Consider the following 19750-nt stretch of genomic DNA (forward strand, 5'->3'; position numbering starts at 1 on the left):
AAACTTGGTCCGGTGGACTGGAATCCGGCAGACAATTCGATCGTGTGTGGGCTCCAGTGGACTTTTTTTTTCCCAAAAGTCCGACAGACCTAGAAATAAAACATGTTTCAAATCTATCCGACGGACTCAAATCCGACGGATACACACGGTTGGACAAAGTTGGCGAAAAATCCGATCTTTCAGAATGTGATGACGTAATTTTGTTATGATGGGACTACATTCAGGCTAGTAGCCAATAGCTTTGATGTAGGAATTTGATCTGAGCATGCGTGGCACTTGGTCTGATCAAAATTCTCTACACATGATCGGAGTATGTCCGAGCGGCCCAGTTGGTCGGGAAATATTTCCAACATGTTAGAAAATTGGGTCGGACGGAGATTCGGACGGAATCAGTCCGATGCATACCACATACAGTCGGATTATCTGACGACACGGTCCGATAAGACGTATTCCCACGGATTCTCCGACCATGTGTACAGGGCATTAGAAACCCTTTGCCTAATGCCTTGTACACACGGTCGGAAATTCAGACGGAAAATGGCCGATTGGACCATGTTTTCAGATAATCCGACCATGTGTGAGCTCCATCGGACTGTTTCCGTCAGAATATCCGACCGACAAAGTTTTAGAGCTGGGCTATAAAGTCTTCCGACAACATGATCCGATCGGACTTTGTCCAATAATGTGTAGAGAATTCCGATCGGACAAAGTGCCACGCATGCTCAGATCAAATTCCTAGACCAAAACTATTGTCTACTAGCCTGAACGTAGTCCCATTGTAATCAAATAGCGTCATAACGTTCTGAACAATCAGATTTTCCAACAACTTTGTCCGACCGTGTGTATGCAGCACAAATTTCGGACAAAATCTGTCAGACAAAATCCGACAGATTTTGTTGTCGGAATGTCCGACCATGTGTACAAGAGCAAAAGGTCCGATCGGATTATATTGCCGGTAAAATCCGATTGTGTGTGGGCTCTTTTGGACTTTTTCCGTCGGAAATTGGGAAGGAAAAAATTTGAGAGCAGGATCTCACATTTTCCGACAAAAAAATCCGATCGTGTGTGGGCTCTATCGGACTTTTTGAGATCTCAGATTTTCCGACAAAAAAATGTGATCGCACTTTTTCTGATCATTTGTAGAGATTTCTGATCGGACAAAGTGCCACGCATGCTCAGATCAAATTACGAGACCAAAGCTATTGGCTAGTAGCCTCAACGTAGTCCCGCCCTAACGAACGAACGTCATCACGTTCCGAACGATCGGATTCTCCGACAACTTTGTCTGGCCGTGTGTATGCAACACCAGTTTAGCACAAAATCCGTCTGAAAAAATCCGACGGATTTTGTTGCCGGAATGTCCGACCGTGCGTACGGGGCATAAGACTTCCTGCATCATTTTTTCCTAGTCTAAAAACAGCCGATCCACAAGAGTCATGGGAACAGTCTCTTGCCTGTCTTTCCTTTCTTGTTGATTTTGAATCACCCCTTTAAGTAAAATTGGGAAATTGCTTTATATATCAGCGCTGCGTGATGATGAAAGTTATATATTTGACTTCTTGTTTAAAAGTACTTTTCATCTATTGCAGTCTTTTCTCCAGTTAACTTTTCTCTTTATGCGCTCCTCAAAATATATGCCCGGAAAACCCACACTGACAGCCTGATCTATTGTTTATCTGGCCTTATTTGTTTTAAACTTTGAGTCATATTTTGTCGCAGCAAGCTGTGTAATGTAGACCTCCGCCGCTGTTACTTTTAGAGGCTGGTGCTTTAGAAACGCTATTTCTCCTCAAATGTAACCGCCAGCTGATTGTAGTTTCATCATAACCCAAATTTATAGGCACCGGCTCTCTCTCAAGGGACGGCAGTCATATTTATGATGCTCGTGTATTTTTTATTTTTTATTTTTTTTTTCCTCCTATGGTCCTTTTTTGTATTATGCATTTCGAAACATCAAACACAAAAAAGGCTGCATATCCAGGAGGAATTAATGCAAAAATATTTTACTCTGGCAGAGACACCATCAATAATAGCAGGTGAATCTAAACCTCTTTCCATTTTATCATCCTGAGTTCCAGACTCTTCAAAAGTAGCAAAACTTTCTTGCTGTGTTTTTCATTTGCTTTACGCTTTATGTCTTTTTTTTTTTTCTCCCGCACCGCCTAAAATCTTCACTCTGCTGGCTGCGTGGAGTCATAAACCGTGCTTACGAGTCTCTTGTCGGACATGTGCCATTCCTGTCTTCTGCACATGTGAATTAAACTCGATGCTCCCCTATTTATTATTTAAGAATATGGCGTTTATGCAGATGTTAAAGAATAAAAACAACTAACATGTTCTTACGGGGCTGTAAAATATATATTATGTTCTAAGAGATCTATAACTTTCACGGTAGGGAAAAAAAAAGATTAATAAAGTTAGATCTTTCTACTGTCCCTCATGGAATTCCATTTCTTGGTTTGCTTTTATATAATTTTTTTATTTTTTTTTAAGGTATTGAATTTAATTAAAGGGTTTTTCTGCTTTCAGAAAAAACATTGAAAAATGAAAGCGTTACTAAACCCAGTAGTGAAAATAGTTCATTCGCCCCCCCCCCACCCCCACACTGCCCACAGCTTATAAATCTTCTTTTTACATTAGACTACTGCCACTATATACCTTTTTGGATGATCTGTATAACACGGTTACATGATAAACTGCACAGTTTCTCCAGTGCTGAGAGTTCAGGTAGGAGGAGATTTTCTCTACAGCCTGTATACACGCCCCCCCCCCCCCCAATGTGTGATGTCAATATCATGTGACTTGGCTAGCTCTGAGAACAAGTAAATGTTCTCTCCAGCATAAAAGACACAACTGAGCATGTGCAGGTCGGCTACCCTGCTTGTGTTAGCTAGAAGAATAAAAACAACTAACATGTTCTTATGTTCTTACGGGGCTGTAAAATATATATTATGTTTTGAGAGATCTATAACTTTCATGGTAGGAAAAAAAAAGATTAAAGCGGAGGTCCACCCTAAAGTGGACCTTCCGCTCATCGGAACCCTCCCCCCCTCCGGTGCCACAATCGGCACCTTTCAGGGGGGAGGGGGGTGCAGTTACCTGGATAATCCAGGTAACTGCACCCACTTCCGGGATAGCTCTCTGCGGAAAGGGGCGTAACTTACGCCCCTTTCCGCAAGTGCCCGCCCCTTCCCGCAAGTGCCCCGCTGCCTGCTGGGAAACACACAGATCCCAGAGGCAGCGGGGACCGTCCTCATTGCGCAGCGCGGCTCGCGCATGCGCAGTAGGGAACCGGGAAATGAAGCCGAAAGGCTCCATTGCCTGATTCCCATACCCAAGATGGTGGCGGCAGCACTCGAGTGTCGATCTAGAGATCGGCTTCGGGTGCCGACATCGCGGGCGCGCTGGACAGGTAAGTGTCACTATTTTAAAAGTCAGCAGCTGCAGTATTTGTAGCTGCTGGCTTTTAAAAAAAAAAAAAAACGCGGAGTCCCGGTGGACTCCCGCTTTAATAAAGTTAGATCTTTCTACTGTCGCTCATGGAATTGCATTTCTTGGTTTTCTTTCATATTTGCAGATCTTTTTTAACATATTGAATTTAATTAAAGGGTTTTTCTGCTTACAGAAATTTTTATTTTTTTACACTTTTATATTTGTAGATTTTTTTTTTTAACGTATTCAATTTAATTAAAGGGTTTTTCTAAAAAAATTTAAATGAAAGTGTTACTAAACCCAGTAATGTGAAAATAGTTCATCTGCCTCCCCCCCCCCACAGTGCCCACAGATTATAAATCTTCTTTTTACAATAAAATACTGCCACTATATACTTTTTGGATGATCTGTATACCACGGTTACATGATAAACTACACAGTTTCTCCAGTGCTGAGAGTTCAGGTAGGAGGAGATTTTCACTACAGCCTGTATACACGCCCCCCCCCCCCCCCAATGTGTGATGTCAATATCATGTGACTTGGCTAGCTCTGAGAACAAGTAAATGTTCTCTCCAGCATAAAAGACACAACTGAGCATGTGCAGGTTGGCTACCCTGCCTGTGTTAGCTGGCCTTCCCCACATAGACAGTGCAGGGAGGGAAGGATCTCTGCATACAGGATAAAACAGCGTTTTTACACAATGCAGAGGATTAACCTCTTAAGTTCCATAGTGAGCCTAACAAGCATGCTATGCTGCATATACAGACTAATTTTACTATTGTGGGATTTACACACCTCCCAACATTTTGAGATGGAAATGAGGGACACCTATCAGCAAAAGTATGCTGGCATAGGACACACCCCTTGCCACGCCCCCTTAAAGGAGAATTTTACAAAAAAAAAAGATTGGTTAAACCCACAAGTGCTTTTTTTACCACTACTATTCCTTTATATTGGCTTTTGGAATTTACAAATGCAGCCATATAGAAATCAGATGAAAGGTTTAGCAATGGAAAACACTTTTTGAAAGATAAAAAGTGCATTTTATACACAACTATATAGATCAGACCAAATTGAGGGACAAATGAGGAGGAAAGAGGTACAGAGGGACATTGCTCCAAATCAGGAACAGTCCCTCCAAATCAGGGCCAGTTGGGAACTTTAGGGTTTTGTAACACTTTAAGACAACTGAAAAATGTTTGAAATGACCAACATACCTCTCTGCTTCATTCTGAGGGCACAATAGCATATGTATATTTGGGGGACTTGAGCAGACTCTGGATATGAGTTTATAATCTCATTCGCACGTCACTTCGTATTCTCTATGAAAAACCTTAAGAACCATTGCTTGTAGGCAGGTGCAGTCTATTTTCTCCACTGCAGGTGGCGCTCCACCAAAGCAGCATAGCGGTTGGAGGGGAAGTCAAGAGAAACACGGTGCCTCTATGGTTTACTGTGTCACTGGAGAAGCTATTTGATTAGATGCTGCTGCCCCATGTAACTCTGGCAGCCATCTTAGGTCAGGCAGAGCCTATTTAAGGCCCTGGCTCCCAGGCTTGGCACACATTACACGTGTGGGTACTGTAGGGACAGGTCAACCGCACTATATTGTCAAAAGTATTGGGACACCTGCCTTTACACGCACCTGAACTTTAATGGCATCCCAGTCTTAGTCCATAGGGTTCAATATTGAGTTGGTCCACCCTTTGCAGCTATAACAGCTTCAACTCTTCTGGGAAGGCTGTCAACAAGGTTTAGGAGTGTGTCTATGGGAATGTTTGACCATTCATCCAGAAGAGCATTCGTGAGGTCAGGCACTGATGTTGGAGAGAAGGTCTGGCTCACAGCCTCCGCTTGAATTCATCCCAAAGGTGTTTTATCGGGTTGAGGTCGGGACTTTGCGCAGTCCAGTTAGTTCCTCCACCCCAAACTCACTTATCCATGTCTTTATGGACCTTGCCTCATCCTTGTTGAGAGGAACAGAGCTCCATCATTGGTGTCAGTGGGAGGTATAGTGCCAAATCGTTGGTGTCAGTGGGAGGTATAGTGCCCCAGGGGCCAAATAAAGGCAAGCAAAGGGCCACATATGGCCCCAGGTGCAGTTTAGAGACCACTGCTGCAAGTGTTGAAATAGCAACACCAAAAATGAATAATCTGCTTTAAAATGATGTAGATCCTTTTCAAGGACAGTCTATAATAATTTGACTGGCTACACTGAATGTAAATCTCCAAAGATAATAAAATAGTTAGACGCTATCCAGGGAATGTTACACCCTATAAAACAGACAGAAGAAAGGACATTTCACAGTAGCGATGTCGCCCATCTAGCAAGATAATTAAAACTTTTTTTTTTTTCAGAATTGTATTTAAATTGCAGAAACAATTGAGGGGAGAGTAGTACAAGAAATCCATTGAACAGTAAGAATAGATTCATGATCCCAATACCAAAAGCGAATGTTCTTTTCTTAATGGGCTTTCAAGTTTGTTTAAATTGATAGTTCACTTAATGTTGGATGCAGAGACTTTTGAATACCATTTCACTTAAATTGTTATTTCACCGTGAAAAGGCAAAGAAAATTGCATTTATTATACAAAGAAATGCATTTATTATGAGAATGAAACAAACAATGGTGAAATAAAATGGAATAACATGATATGGGAGAAGGTCTATTTCCAGGGGATGCGTTGTCTTCTTCTGAAAGTGGTAGATTATACAAGGGGGAGAGAATTCTGTTAATAAATAACAGAAATAAATGTAGAGATTCAGCTGTTTCTGTTACTTGCACATTGATTATTTTTGTTTTTAATGAAAAGGAAAGTAAAAAAGAACTATAAAAATTATATTAAACAACTTCTTAGTTCATTTATTTTGGCATTTCCTTGAGATTCATGGAGTCATTTTCCTGTTTAGCTACCTGCAGGTTGAAGTCAGGCTTGCAGTGGGGGTGTCTGCATTATAAGGGGAGGGGCAGGAAAGGAGGTGCTTATGAAAAAAAAGAGAGAGCTCGGGTAGGTGTCGCCAGTGCGGCGATCACTAGTAGCCCCAAAGATCAGGCAGGGAGTGACACAGGGCCTGCAGAGCTCTGAAAAGCATTTTTTACCTTCTCTTGCTATGAAGATAACTCCACTCTTCAGTTTATAGTGCATAGGATCGAAGCTCTAAAAAGCAAACATCACATATCGGCATACTTTTATGCTGCGTACACACGATCGAAATTCTCATTGGAAAAAGCTCTGATGGTTTTCCCATCGGAATTCCAATGGAATTTCACTCAAACTGTCTTGCTTACATACGGTCATACCAAATTCCGACAGTCAATAACACCGCGACATACAACACGTTCGACAGCACTATAAAAGGGAAGTTTAATGCTTCTGAGCATGCGTTGAATTGTTTCCGAGCATGCGTCAGAATTTTGAGTGTCGGAATTGCATAAACACGATTGGAAAATCCGATAGAAAGGTTTTCCGTCGGAAAAATTGAGAACAGGCTCGCAATCTAAAGTCTGTCGGAAATGCCGACAGAAAAAGAACGATGGGCATACACACGATCGGAAAATCTGATGAAAAGCTCCCATCTGACTGTTTCCATCGGAAATTCCGGCCGTGGGTACGCGGCATTACAGTGCCTCTAGGATCCACATCTGTGCAACCAGGGGGCACGGCCCATCTTGACCATCTGCAGTCAGGTGCACCAGTATGTAGCCTTTTGGCTATAATGTAAGTGTGTACATATTGGCGTGCATAATCATGTGTCAAAATAAATAGACTTAAAGAAGGATTCTACCTACAAAAAAAATATTAAAAGCCAGCAGCTATAAATACTATAGCTGCTGACTTTTAATAAATAGACACTCACCTGTCCCAGGGTCCAGCTATGTTGGCAGCCGAGGCCGATCGATTGCTCTAGGTGAGGGAATCAGGAAGTGAAGCGTTGCGGCTTCACTTACCGGTTCCCTACTGCACATGTGCAAGTCGCGCAGCATACTAGGAACGGTCCACGCTGTCTCTGGGACCCGTGTGTGTCCCAGCAGACGGCGCGGCGGGACAGGAAATGGCATAGACGCCCGTGGGAGTCTATGCCCGGAAGTGGGTGCAAATACCTGTCTTAGACAGGTATCTGCACCCCCCTCCAACATGAAAGGTGCCAAATGTGACACCGGAGGGGGAGAGGGTTCCGATGAGCGGAAGTTCCACTTTAGAGTGGAACCCCGCTTTAAATAGACTCTGCCTGACTCAAGGTGGCCACTGGAGTCTCAGGGGGAACTGCATCCAATCGGACAGCCATCTCCTTGTGACTGCAGGAAGTCATAGAGCAGTGGTTCTCAAGTCCTATCATCAGGATCCACAGGCCAGATTTTAAGTATTACCTTGGGGAGATGCAGACTAGAATACTGCTATCACTGAGCAGCAAATAATAGCACCTGTGATGTATTTTAGTTATCTTGCAAACCTGGCCTGTTAGTGGGTCCTGAGGACTGGAGTTGAGAACCACTGTCATAGAGGAACCAAGTTCCTCACAACTTTCTTCCCTTTCTGCATTGCCACTTCAGTCGAGCGCCAACTGCAGTAGGGAGTAAAGACTACAGCTGCCTACAAGTTATACTGGGCTTTTCAACAAATGCAGTAATTTAGAGTTCATGGACTTATTTTGTGCAGTTTGACACTTTTGAAGCGGTCTACACATCAGAACAAAAAAGAGGGACAGTTGAGGAGGAAAGCAGGACAGAGGGATTTTGGCCCAAAAGAGGGGCAGTCCCTCCAAATGAGGGATAGTTGAGAGCTATGGGTGACCACATATCAACTATCAGGGGTGTCATCCATGACACATAGACTCTATTTGGTTTTAATAACCATATCAAAAATGAAAGTTGAAACAAAAAACAAAGCTTGACTCCAGGCTCCTGCCCCCACCCTCTTATATTTTTGTAGCACCCAGGTGTTTAGGAAGGGTTTCTAATAAATTTAGATTGTCAGGCATTAATCATCCTGACTGATTGTTAGAAGATCCACTGATTCCTCTCTAACTGTGGATTGCTATACCTTTCCTCTTCTGTCACTAGGTGACGATTGCTGGTGGCATTAGATTAACAAGGGTGTAGCAAGATCAGACTGTGGATGGATGGGGTGTCTCAGCCAATTGGCAGGGGTTTCATTGGTCCCTTGGCCTGCTGGGAGAGCAGGGGCGGACTGACAACTCATGGGGCCCCCGGGCAATAGGAGATTATGGGGCCCCCGGGCAATAGGAGGTTATGGGACCCCACAGTATACACAAACACACACAGTGTACAATCACACAGTATAAATACCAAACCGAAGTGTAGCGCTTAACAAAGTTATAAATAATCTAGTTAGTGCATCATCGTACAATTTAACCCAAACACCTTAGGTGTGAAAATTCTTAAAAAAGTACATAGAAATAAAAAAATACACTTCCAAAAAAATATAAATGAATTAAAAGTCTCTATGTAAAAAGTTGATCCAATCCAAACGTGAAATACGGGTCACCATCCACCTTCTTAAATGAGGCTAGCATGCAAACACCCTGTGATATTCCCGTCACCTTTAGAAGTAAAGGCTTACCGGATAGTATGGATCCAAACGAATATATATTCGAAGGATCATGCAAGCTTATAACTTAGAAGGCGAGATTTGCAGGTGTAGATTTTCAGGGAAGTAACAAGTCAGACTCCTCATATAGTTGTCCCAACTAGTTGTTAAATCCACATCGGTACACTCCAGCTCAAAATGTTGAACTCATACAAAGGAAAATAAGGAGCCACAATAGTGTAAATCCGTTTAAAAGAAAAAATTTAATAAAAAAGTAATGAACTCACATGTAACCAAAGAAATCAAGCGCTTATTCCATAAAAACAGTGCTACAGCAGTAGTCCCGACGCGTTTCGTCCTCTACAGACGTCATCTGGGGTAGCACTACACTGTAGCATCATCACTTATATAGCAAACAATCAATTTGGGCGAAAATTCCATCTGCCTGTGTCACCGCGTGTCATTTCCGGTTTAAGATGGCGCCCGGCGTGCGTTCCACGCCTCATTATAATGTTACAGCATGTATCAGCAGACAGACCATGCCAAAACATATATAAAATAAACCAATAAATGAAAGCTAGGTTGGCCCAAACTTTAGAAATATACCAAACGTAAAAATTAGCCAGACGTTGTAACTTTATTGCTCCCAATGTTATTAACCCTCCCTGTCGTCCATCATTTTTTCACAATCTAACAGGTTTTTATCCTTGTAAAAAATGTGTGGTATGTCAGTTTAATATAGCCGGGAGATATAAAACAACTGAGTTTACATCAACAACAACTAATAGAACACATACTATAAAATCATTTTGTACCTGTAGTACCCGGTATGTAGTATATCTGATCACTTGCCCGTGTGGTAAACAATATGTGGGGAGGACGACAAGGACGTTTGCGATTAGAGTAGGGGAACACATAGCCTTAATAAAGAGTAAGGTCTCTAAACACACTGTCCCGAGACACTACAGGGAACACCATAACAGTGACCCAACAGGTACCCAATTTCTAGCTATTGACAAATATACACCTCCGTGGAGGGGGGGTGCTATGACTCGGGGTGTTTCCAGATTAGAAACCTACTGGATATATTTGATTCGTTCTTACTCGCCATTTGGCTTAAATATAGAATGGGATATTAATGCCTTCATTAATAATGGTTAATATGCACATTGACAATATTTTATTTTAGTGTTTTATTTTATTTTGCTTATCTGTTTTAATATTTTTCGATTTTTATGTAAGTGGTAGGTTTTTCTACCATTGTTGTTTATGTTATATCAATATTATTGGTCTTGGGACAGAATTCTACCTGCCTTAGATGCTATCAGTATTTGTCACAATGCACGTTCGGGCATGCGTTGTGTCGGTGCTGATGTATACTTTGTATAAAAATTGTTTTAAAGATACTTTTTCATTGCATATACATAACTGCTCCCACCCCATACTTATTAGTATGGGTGTACTTAAATGCACAGCCCCTTTAGGATGTATGGTCCGGCGTATGTTTACATACATCCTACTTGACACCGGAGATGATGTATTTTCATCACATCACTTCCTGTTGTCGGACACATCCTGGCCGGATGTGACGTACTTTCCGTTTACGTCACTTCCGATGTTCGACGCTCTCCGATTGGTTGTGACGTGTTTCCTCTTACGCCGCCTCTTGCGTCGGACGTGCGTGTAATACTGGTGCTTCCGGTACGCGGTGCGTTCCATCACCGCTAGACGGAGGCATCAGTGCTCTCTATATACGACACGCCCACTATGTTAGTACTTCCCTGTAGTGGGTGTGGCTTCGTCGGCATAAGTGGCTGGGTAGGATAATGATTGGAACCATATCCACGCCCCTTATGTGTTCAATCATGACCCGGAAATACTACTAACGGTATTACAGAGGGGAATAAATTACAACGTCTGGCTAATTTTTACGTTTGGTATATTTCTAAAGTTTGGGCCAACCTAGCTTTCATTTATTGGTTTATTTTATATATGTTTTGGCATGGTCTGTCTGCTGATACATGCTGTAACATTATAATGAGGCGTGGAACGCACGCCGGGCGCCATCTTAAACCGGAAATGACACGCGGTGACACAGGCAGATGGAATTTTCGCCCAAATTGATTGTTTGCTATATAAGTGATGATGCTACAGTGTAGTGCTACCCCAGATGACGTCTGTAGAGGACGAAACGCGTCGGGACTACTGCTGTAGCACTGTTTTTATGGAATAAGCGCTTGATTTCTTTGGTTACATGTGAGTTCATTACTTTTTTATTAAATTTTTTCTTTTAAACGGATTTACACTATTGTGGCTCCTTATTTTCCTTTGTATGAGTTCAACATTTTGAGCTGGAGTGTACCGATGTGGATTTAACAACTAGTTGGGACAACTATATGAGGAGTCTGACTTGTTACTTCCCTGAAAATCTACACCTGCAAATCTCGCCTTCTAAGTTATAAGCTTGCATGATCCTTCGAATATATATTCGTTTGGATCCATACTATCCGGTAAGCCTTTACTTCTAAAGGTGACGGGAATATCACAGGGTGTTTGCATGCTAGCCTCATTTAAGAAGGTGGATGGTGACCCGTATTTCACGTTTGGATTGGATCAACTTTTTACATAGAGACTTTTAATTCATTTATATTTTTTTGGAAGTGTATTTTTTTATTTCTATGTACTTTTTTAAGAATTTTCACACCTAAGGTGTTTGGGTTAAATTGTACGATGATGCACTAACTAGATTATTTATAACTTTGTTAAGCGCTACACTTCGGTTTGGTATTTGTTTATTATTCACTGTTTTATCCTTGTGATTGTGTTAGCAGCTTTTTTCTGTTTTTTCGGATAGCGCAGTGTCACAGGGAACGTTTTTTTGTCTACACACAGTGTACAATCACACAGTATACACAGACATGTTTCTATTGGCTGAGAAGGTACTGGAGAGGTGGGGCAGCTGTAATCTCAGGATATTTAGACCAAAAGGATGTCGGTAAGGGACATTTCAGAGACAGATGTAAAAAAAACACAGATTTTTACATACTGTCCCTGGTTTTACTGAGGCTGACCTTGCTTCATTTTATACTGTTCTACGTGTCCTCAGGTCAGGTATGTGATCTGTAGGGTTCTTTTCAGACTTTCTCATGATGGTGGACTTTTTTTTAATGATTCAGAGAGCAGAGTTGACATAAAACTGTGGCCTTTTCCTATCAACTGAAATAATATTTGAGTTCTTGGGAAATAAGCAAGGTGCATTTATTTTTGTATGATGTTTATGATGTTTCTATGCCTAAGCTTCTCGTTAATCATGAAAGATTGCTGAAATTGGTAGCTTTGTAAAGAGAAGTAAATGTAGTAAAGCTCTGTCATTGCAAACCATGGCAAAGTTAGTATTTAAGCCAGGGTCCCTCCTTAACTCACTGAATACTATGTACAATACGATGATGATGGTGATGATGATGATGACGACATCTGCTCAGTTCCACTTTACCAAAATCCAACACATTTTAATTTTATGAATAAGCACTGAAGTCACTATTGTCAAATTCAAGTTGTTTATGATATTTGGTTTCAATGCTCCATTTCCTCTCCCCCTTCTTTAAAACAATATTATCTGTCTTTGTTTTGCCTCCTACAAGTCCTGATGCACAAATCCTTCTCCATCTGAGCTTCCTGCTGTTCGAAACAGATTGTCTGTATTCCTCTCCACATAATCTCCATCTGTTTTAGAGATTACATGAAAACATTTCAGCAGTTTAGGATTTTAGTGGCCATATTGGTCCTACACAAATATTGAATTATTATAGTTGAACAAAGCTTTCCCCCCACTCGGTTAGTTCAAAAATTCAACTTGGAATGTTTAGTCCTGGTGTTTACCGACGACGTATACATATTAATCAGACATAGCCCCCGGCAAAATACGGTATATTGCGGAGCGCTCAGAAAATGAGTGAATCAACGCCTAAAGAGAATATGACCATGAAATGGCTTTTTTGATGAAATCACAAAGAAGATACCGGACAGGTTATGGTGAAGTGGGCTAAAAGGATATAAACGGTCAACTAAGCCAAAGCATGGCTCCCAACTGTCCCTGCCTTTCGAGGGACTGTCCCTGATTTGGAGTAATGTCCCTCTGTCCCTCTTTCCTCCTCATTTGTCCCTCATTTTGGTCTGATCTATATAGTTGTATATAAAATTCACTCTTTATCTTTCAAAAAGTGTTTCCCTGAGCTAAACCTTTCATCCAATTTCTAAATTGTTGCATTTGTCAATTTTAAAAGCCAATATAAAGGAATGGTAGTGGTAAAAAAAAAAAGCACTTGTCGATTTAATTTAAAAAAAATTGGTTATGTCCCCTTTAAGGGGCGTGGCAGGGTAGGTGTGTCCTGTGTCTACATATATTTGCTAGTAGGTGTCCCACATTCCCATCTCAAAATGTTGGGAGGTGTGGCCAAAGTGAAGAAATATGGAGCCTTCTAAGGCCAGCCATACGAAGTGTGAATTTCTTACCACGGGTTGCAGGAAAGAAATTTGCACGATTTCTCCCTCAACAAAGACAGTGGTGACAGGGGAATCAGCAGGGAAGCCATCCCTACCTGGGTAAGACATTGATTATCACTAGTGGCTATAGTAGCCGCTAGAGATCATCATAAAAGAATCCAGCAGGCTGGTTGTACCCAACTTGATCAGTCAATCAACTTGGTACATTCAGCCTGCCGATTAACCCCCCCCCTGACGGTATTACCAAGTCTGGCTCAGGGTGACAATTCAGAACCATTAGCGGTAACCCCGAGCCAGACTCGGGATCGCATCGCTTGATCCAGGATGAGTATGTTTACCTTATCCCCTGGATCCAGCGATGTCCACCCTGCAGTGTGAGCGGCTCGTCCTCCGCTCGATCTATCATGGAGCCGAGCTCCGTTCTCTGCGAGCGTTGCGACGCACGGGGATGGAGAATGGCGTCAAATTCAAAAAGTGAAACACACACATTACATACAGTATAATGTAATCTTACATTGCTGTATGTAATTATTTCACATCCCTTTTGTCCCTAGTGGTCTGTCCAGTGTCCTGCATGCAGTTTTATAAAAAACTGTTCTTTCTGTCTGGAAACTGGAGATTGTCCATAGCAACCAGAACTGTCCCTTTACATCAAAAGTGGTTTTAGAGCAGCTAGAAAACAGCGATAATAAAATTATAATCACACGCAGAATTGAGGGATAGCGATTTGTGGGGAGATCCGTCATCAAATACTGAAAAGTAATGACAGTGAAAATTCTGCAACTGAGCAAATTTCAGTGTTTTTGTTTTGATTACATTATTGAATAATTGTATTATTATTATATTATTATTTGGTATAATTATTTATAGTTATTTAATTTTTAATTTTAATTAAATTTTAATTTTAATTACATTTTTATTTTAATTTATGATTTTGTTTTTCAAATTTTATCGATACCCGGGATGTCTACTAGACTCTTGTTTGGACAGATTTAAGTGAGTTATTCGTAAGAATTGCAGGCCTACAATATAAAACGTCAAATTTCCATGCAAATCATTGTACTGCTTTCAGCACCTAAAATCCGACATAATCATACCGCCAGGGAGGTTAATGGCTCGAATAGTGTATGACCATCCTTAGAGCAAGGTATCTGCCTCTTCTCACCTTATCTATGCTGACAGGCCAAAACAATCTAATAATCTCAGCAGTTGTATTTACCACCGTCAGATGTTAGGCCGGCCATACACCAAGCAAATATCTTTCCTGCAATCACATCAGACAGTATTGATGTGGGAATCCCTCCTGCCGAGCTATTGTCTTCTCCCGGCGGGGGGGGGGGGGGGGTGGGCGGGGGGAAGCCATCCCTACCGGGAGAAGATGCTGCATATTGATAGCAGCTATAGCAGCCGCTAGCAATAATCTCAGGTGAAACCCGGCGTGCTGGTTGTACCCAAGTTGATCAATCGATCAACTTGATAAATTCAGCTTGCCCATACACAGTTCATGTGATTCCCCCATCAACACAGACAGTGCCCATGTTGCGGCGCTTCGATCCCAGAAGAAAGGAAGTGATAAGATGTCAATCCTCGCAGCGGTGAGTGGGTGCAGCTGGAAAGGCTTCGTTCTAAGGTTAATATTTGTAATTTGCTAGTACGTGATGCATACTAGCACATTATGCCATGGTCTTGCAAATAATTTTTTTCCCCAGCGCTTTAAGGGGGTGCGCTACATATGCTTTAAATGTACACATTATGGGTGATATTAAGGTGGGACATATACATAAAACATTTTATTGAGATCCTGAGAATGTGATTTTTGTCTAGAGTCCTGCTTTAAACTTGCTTTATTCAATTGGAACCAAAGAGTTTCTTCAGTCCTTCACTTACCATATGAAGACTGGTAAGCTGCAATATATTACAATTTTATTTTTAGGTTTACTTGTGCTTTAAATGTCCACATGATGGATGTGAGTAATGTGGGACAAATACGTGAGACCTCTTGAGATCTCCTTGCTCTATTCAATAGTAACTGAAGAAGGTTCTTCAGTCCTTAGCTTACCATTTAAATACAGGTAAGCATTGATATATTAAGGCATCTTATTGAGATCCTGGTGTTTGGGATTTTTAACCAGAGTCCTGCTCTACTCAATCGTAACCGAAAAAGAAGTTTTAGGTGCAGTTATGGCTCAACATATGTTCCATGCAGTGTTTATGACAGTTATTTGTTCAGATTTTACTCAGCATGACTCCTTATTTGTATGCTTGTCAAGCTTGAGAATTCGATCAACAATAATGTAAATGTTTAAGAATACCTGTCATTTTCTTCTTGGCAATTCCATTACGTTAATAAGATCTTTTTGGTACATTTCAGAAGATTATTGCGTCCTCCGGCCCTCGCTTCCAGGTATGCAATACTAAGGAAGAAATTCACAGCCTGCTTTGTCTTATAGCTTAATTAAAGCAGCATACTGTATTTTCCGCCAGTGTACCTGGAAGCTGTTTAAACTATTACGGTACCTTCTGCGGAGGTATAAACTGGTATATCACTGTCATAAAACTTGAGAGAAGTTAGCCGGCTAGAATTTATAAATTTTAAATGGAACTTATTCCCTGAACAGTTATACATATATATTTCTTTTTTTTCTGCAGAAATGTTTTCTATTAAGACTGACATTATAAAAGAACTTATCAACGTGTTCATCCACAGCAAAGAAATGATAAATGGGGAATATGGGCAGGAAAAACAAATGTCAGAGTGGATAAGGTTATTTTTTAAGTACGCCAAAGTTGTTCTCAGACATTATTTTCGGCATATTTATGGCCAACGCAGAAATAAATATATGGCAAAGGTATGTATTTGGGTTTGATTTTCATAATTTTAACATAATGTAGCTTCAAGGGAGACAGAAGATGAATAGGGTTGGTCCTGCGGAGGGCATAAGTCCAGGTCCCATTCCTCTTGAGGTCCCCATTGGTCCTTTGGTTTGCCTTGCTGACCACTGCTGCCAGCCCATTTAGCATGTCCTCAGAGTATTAACAGGGACACAAGGTCAAGAAGAAGCCAGCCACTTTCTTGTGCTTTAGTTTGCACTCGTGTAACCCCTTTTACTGTTTTTTTTTTCCACATTTCAGGCATGTAGGTTAGTTAAAACACCCAAAATTGTATTTATGGTTGTGGCCTTATGACCGAGAGAGATGTTAATCACATAAACATGTGACAAGACTTACAACATAAATAAACCTGAAGTGTGCCTTGGTGGCCTGGTCGGTATGCCAAGAAAAGGGATCATGCCCAAGGTAAGTAATGGGTAGTTTATGAAGAAGGATGTGCTGAGAAGTGCCCTGAAAAAGGGAAGGACGGGAGGGTTTTGCGCACTGGAACCAACAGAGAGCATGGGCAAGTGAGCTGCTTAAATACCTTCCAGGCTCCTCCCATAAATTCAGGCCAGCATACTGGCCTTATTGTATTGCATAATTCTTTATCAAATTCATATTTTCAGTAAGAAATACACTAACCTTAATTATAGTGCACACAAAATATTACCCATTTTGGTAACATAAAAAGGTGAGGTTGTGTCAGATAAATACATAAAATATCTCACAAAAGTGAGTACACCCCTCACATTTTTGTAAATATTTTATTATATCTTTTCATTTGACACTTTGCTACAATGTAAAGTAGTGAGTGTACAGTTTGTATAACAGTGTAAATTTGCTGTCCACTCAAAATAACTCAACATGCAGCCTTAATGTCTAAACCGCTGGCAACAAAAGTGAGTACATCCCTAAGTGAAAATGTCCAAATTGGGCCCAAAGTGTCAATATTTTGTGTGGCCACCATTATTGTCCAGCATTACCTTAAATATTAATATAAGAAGTCATTCTCCCACTGACCGGTAATATAAAAGGTCCTTCTGCCACTGATCATTAATATAAGAAGTCCTTCTCCCACTGACCAATAATATCAGGGGTCTTTCCCCTACCGACAATTAATATAATGGATCCTTCTCCAAGTGGCCATTAATATAATGGATTCTTCTCGAACTGACCATTAATATTAGGGGTCTGTCTCCAACTGACCATTGTTATAAGAGGTCCTTTTACAACTGACCATTACATTAAAAAGTCCTTCTCCCACTGGCCTTTAATATAAGGGGTCCTTCCTCAACTGACCATCAATATAATGGATCCTTCTTCCACTGAACATTAATATTAGGGGTCTGTCTCCAACTGATCATTATTATAAGAGGTCCTTTTCCAACTGACCATTACATTAAAAAGTCCTTCTCCAACTGGCCATTAATATAATGGATCCTTCTCCCACTGACCATTGATATTAGGGGTCTGTCTCCAACTAACCATTATTATAAGAGGTCCTTTTCCAACTGACCATTACATTAAAAAGTCCTTCTCACACTGACCATTAATATAATGGATCCTTCTCCCACTGATCATTAATATTAGGGGTCTGTCTCAAACTGACCATTATTATAAAAGGTCCTTTTCCAACTGACCATTACATTAAAAAGTCCTTCTCACACTGACCGGTATTATAAGGGGTCTGTCTCCCACTGATAATTAATATATTGGGACCTCCAACTGACCAATAAAATATGAAGTCCTTCTTCCACTGACCAATAATATAAGAGGTTCTTCTTCCACTGACCATTATAATAAGAGGTCCTTCTCCCACTGGCCATGAATATAAGGAGTCCTTACCCCCCTGACCATTAATATAAGAGGTTCTTCTCCCACTGACTATTAATATAAGAAGTCTTTATCTCACTGACCATTATTATAAGATGTCCTTCTACCAATAATTATTGATATAAGAAGGCTTATCCCACTGATCATTAATTTAAGAAGTCCTTATCCAACTGACAATTAATATAAGAAGCCCTTTTCCAACTGACCATTACATTAAAAAGTCCTTCTCACACTGACCAGTATTATAAGGGGTCTGTCTCCCACTGAACATTAATATATTGGGACCTCCAACTGACCAATAAAATATGAAGTCCTTCTTCCACTGACCAATAATATAAGAGGTTCTTCTTCCACTGACCATTATAATAAGAGGTCCTTCTCCCACTGGCCATGAATATAAGAAGTCCTTACCCCCCTGGCCATTAATATAAGAGGTTCTTCTTCCACTGACTATTAATATAAGAAGTCTTTATCTCACTGACCATTATTATAAGATGTCCTTCTACCAATAATTATTGATATAAGAAGTCCTTATCCCACTGATCATTAAGTTAAGAAGTCCTTATCCCACTGACAATTAATATAAGAAGTCCTTATCCCACTGACCATTAAAGCGGAGGTCCACCCTAAAGTGGACCTTCCGCTCATCGGAACCCTCCCCCCCTCCGGTGCCACAATCGGCACCTTTCAGGGGGGAGGGGGGTGCAGTTACCTGGATAATCCAGGTAACTGCACCCACTTCCGGGATAGCTCTCTGCGGAAAGGGGCGTAACTTACGCCCCTTTCCGCAAGTGCCCGCCCCTTCCCGCAAGTGCCCCGCTGCCTACTGGGAAACACACAGATCCCAGAGGCAGCGGGGAGCGTCCTTATTGCACAGCGCGATTCGTGCATGCGCAGTAGGGAACCGGGAAATGAAGCCGAAAAGCTCCATTTCCTGATTCCCATACCCAAGATGGCGGCGGCAGGACCCGACAGGCGACCTAGAGATCGGCTTCGGGTGACGACATCGCGGGCGCGCTGGACAGGTAAGTGTCACTATTTTAAAAGTCAGCAGCTGCAGTATTTGTAGCTGCTGGCTTTTAAAAAAAAAAAAAACGCGGAGTCCCGGTGGACTCCCGCTTTAATATAAGAAGAGCTTCTCCCACTGATCTTAACCACTTGCTTACTGGGCACTTAAACCCCCCTCAGTCCCAGACCAATTTTCAGCTTTCAGCGCTGATGCACTTTGAATGACAATTGCGCGGTCATACAACACTGTACCCAAATGAAATTTTTATCATTTTTTTCCCACAAATAGAGCTTTCTTTTGGTGGTATTTAATTACAGCTCAGAGTTTTATTTTTTGCTAAACAAACAAAAAAAAGATGCAAAACAAAAAAAAATCATGTTTAATAGTTTGTTATAAAATTTTGCAAACAGGTCATTTTTCTCCTTCATTGAAGTGCGCTGATGAGGCGGCACTGATAGGCTGCACTGGTGGGCACTGATGGGCTGCATTGGTGGGCACTGATAGGCTGCACTGGTGGGCACTGATAGGCTGCACTGGTGGGCACTGATA

This window comes from Lithobates pipiens, unplaced genomic scaffold (assembly GCF_037356315.1).
Source record: "Lithobates pipiens isolate NorthernLeopardFrog02 unplaced genomic scaffold, aLitPip1_a1.2 Scaffold_13, whole genome shotgun sequence".
Lineage (NCBI taxonomy): Eukaryota > Metazoa > Chordata > Amphibia > Anura > Ranidae > Lithobates > Lithobates pipiens.